The following is a 3612-nucleotide window of genomic DNA, read 5'->3' as shown; positions in this document are numbered from 1 at the left end:
ACTGAATTACATTTTACAATCGGTTGCTAGCTATTTATAGTCTAACTAAACACGAAGGAGCAATGCCTAAGCAATGCCAGCTCACACATCAAGTCTAACTAACAAGCCTAACTAACTAAAATATCTTCCAACGGTCATGTGCCAGCTCACTCCAACCGTTTCAACGGTCATCTCTTCTCCAACACCCCCTTCAAGATGGAGCACACAAACTGCAAAAGCTCATCTTGCTCAATATACTTTCAAACGCTGCAACTCCAAGTGGTTTGGTGAATATATCAGCCAATTGTAAATCATTTTTAATATGCATTGGCTTGATGGTTCCTTCTAAGTACTTTTCTCTAACCGTATGACAATCGATCTCAATATGTTTAGTTCGTTCATGAAAAACCGGATTCACACTTATGTGCACAGCAGCCTGATTGTCACAGAAGAGAGGGACAGCTCTTTCAACCTTGACTCCAAAGTCTTTCAATAATGCAATGGCCCATGTTACCTCACATGTTACTTGAGCCATTGCACGGTATTCGGCTTCAGCTGAAGATCTTGAGATGGTTTGTTGCTTCTTAGACTTCCAGGACACTAAGGATGACCCAAGAAACAAACAATATCCAGTTGTGGACCTTCTAGTGTCCGGGCAAGCTGCCCAGTCAGCATCAGAGAAAATGCTAAGGCTGGGTGTGGTTTCACTTGAGTAGAATAGTCCATGGCCTGGTGTGGCTTTCAGATATCTTAGTATCCTTTCACTCACTTCCCAATGTTCAATGCACGGCCTTGAGACATACTGGCTTAATTTGTGCACAGCAAAAGTAATATCCGGCCTAGTAATACAGAGATACAAGAGTCTTCCTATTTGTCTTCTATACTTGGATGAGTCTTCCATTATGTCTCCTGCATCTTGCTTTAGCTGTTTAGTGGGATCCATAGGAACAGAGGATGGCTTGCATCCAAGAAGACCTGCATCTCTAATCAGATCCATTGTATATTTTCTTTGTGAAACCATAATACCCTTTTTGTTTCTAGCTATTTCCAAGCCAAGAAAGTACTTTGGATAGCCCAAATCTTTGAACTTGAAAAACTGACTCAGAAACTCTTTGAAGTCCTTCATTAGCTCAGGCTTGTTTGTAGCAGCCATCAGATCATCTACATAAACCACTACTGCAAAGAATTCTGTACTCTCATTCTTGAAGAAGAAGGAGTGGTCCGAGGCTGATTGTTGAAGACCAAATTGTGCTAAAACTTCAGTTAGCTTCAAGTACCACTGCCTTGAAGCTTGTTTCAGACCATATAAGGACTTGTTAAGCTTACAAACCATGTTAGCACCTGGTATGCCCCCCTCAACAAGCAGCCCTGGTGGGATATTCATATAGATCTCTTCCTTTAAGCCACCATATAAGAATGCGTTGTTGATGTCAAGATGGTAAAGGGACCAGCCATGGATGGCAGCTAGAGCAAGAATAAACTTGATAGTGGTGAGTTTTGCCACTGGGGAAAAGGTATCAAGAAAGTCAATGCCTTCTAGTTGGGTGAACCCCTTTGCTACCAAACGAGCTTTATATCTTTCAACTGTAGCATCATATTTGAACTTTACCTTAAACACCCATTTGCAATCAATGGGAATTTTACCATCAGGTAGAGGGAGTATCTGCCAAGTATTGGTTTGTATGAGAGCAGAAAGTTCCTCTTGAATGGCATGCTGCCATTCAGGATATTGAGCAGTCTGAGCATATGACTTTGGTTCAAAAATAGCAGTCATTAGAAAGATGTATTTGAGGTGTGGTGGAGAGAGTTTGGATTGAGAAAAATAGGCTGAGATAGGGTATGGAGTGGAGGAAGAGATAGAGTTGCAGAGATAGTCAGTGAGGTGAGCAGGTGTTTTGGTTGTTCTGCCAGCTCGAGTGATAGAATTTGGAGGAGGCTGAGTGAATGAAGTTTGATCAGGTAGGTCTGGAGGAGGCTGAATGGATGAATTTTGATCAGGAACTGAGGCATTTTGGTTTGGAGGTATGGGAAAGACAGAAGGTGAGAGATGATCAAAAGGAAATGTGTCTTCATGAAACACCACATTTCTGGTAATAATTTCTTGCATGGAGTCAAGTTCAAGGAGTTTGTAGCCCTTATAACCAGATGGATATCCCAGAAACACACATTTTGAGGCTCTAGGAGAGAGTTTATCTCTGTGGCGATTGAGTGTAGAGGCATAACACAAACAACCAAATGTCTTGAGATGGGAATAAGAAGGTTGTTTCTGGTAAAGAACTTGAAAGGGAGTGGTGTTGTTTGGTAAAACAGAAGAAGGTGTTTTGTTAATGAGGTAAGAAGCAGCAAGTATGCAATCCCCCCAGAATGTGTTTTGTAAGTGAGATTGAAAGAGTAAGCTTCTTCCCACATTTAACAAGTGTTGATGCTTCCTTTCAACCCTAGCATTTTGCTGGGGTGTTTCAACGCAAGAATGCTGAGTGATGGTACCAAAAGAAGAGTACAGATGGGGTAGATGAAATTCTGGTCCATTATCAGATCTAATAGCCTTAATCTTCTTTGAAAACTGAGTATGAATTGTGTTGAAGAATTGAGTCAACACATTCTTAACCTCTGATTTGTGTTGCATCAAAAAGGTCCACACAAACCTAGATTTATCATCTACAATAGTTAAGAAATATGAGAATCCATGTGTGGTACAAGGTGAGAAAGGACCCCATATGTCACAATGGATGAGATCAAAAATATCAGTGGCTATAGAATCTGAAGCAGTGAATGACAAATGCTTTTGTTTTGCTAATGGACAAATTTCACATAGAGAATGAGATTTATTTGAGAAAGGAAGAAGTGAAGACATAGACTTGAGCTTATTGAAATATAAATGGCCAAGTCTTTTATGCCAAAGATCAACAGAAACAGCAGAGTTTATAGAGGGAGAGGAAACAGAACCTGAACATGGATCAGAATCAGCCTCAAGGATGTAGAGGTTTCCTACTCGGTTACCCTTCCCAATCACAATCCCCTGAGAAGTTTCCTGGATTTGGATGGAATCATGAGTGAAATGTACAACACATGATAAAGAAGAGGTAAGGGAACTGACAGATATGAGATTGAATGTGAAGGAAGGAACACATAGAAAAGAGTGAAGAGTAATGGTGGAGGTGATTTGGACAGATCCAATGTGTGTAACAATGGCTTTAGCTCCATTAGGCAAGTTGACAAAGGCATGATCAACAGGAGATGAGGAACTAAAAAGGTTGATATCATAACATACGTGGTGTGTGGCACTAGTGTCAAGCAACCACAAAGGTGTAGATGTAGCAATAGAAGCAATAAAAGGTGAGAAGAGAGTTGAACCAGTAAATGGAATATGAGATGTGGTGGCTGGAGAGTTGATATGTGCGGCAGAAGGAGTGGATGAAGAAGTCTGAGATGAAGTTGAAATAGCAGCGAGTTGTGTCTGAAGTAGAGATATGAGCTGCTGACATTGATCAGGTAAAGGCATAGCAGTAGACTATACTGGAGGTACTGCTTTATCAGTGGCATCAAGCATATCATCATCTACAAAATTGACTGATTTTGGAGCATTAAAATCCTTGAAAGGTGATTTACCCCGACCTCTACCATAACTTGGAG

This window comes from Salvia splendens, chromosome 13 (genome assembly GCF_004379255.2).
Source record: "Salvia splendens isolate huo1 chromosome 13, SspV2, whole genome shotgun sequence".
In the NCBI taxonomy this organism is placed as follows: domain Eukaryota; kingdom Viridiplantae; phylum Streptophyta; class Magnoliopsida; order Lamiales; family Lamiaceae; genus Salvia; species Salvia splendens.
The sequence above is the reverse complement of the archived record's forward strand: the minus strand, read 5'-3'. Positions refer to the sequence as shown.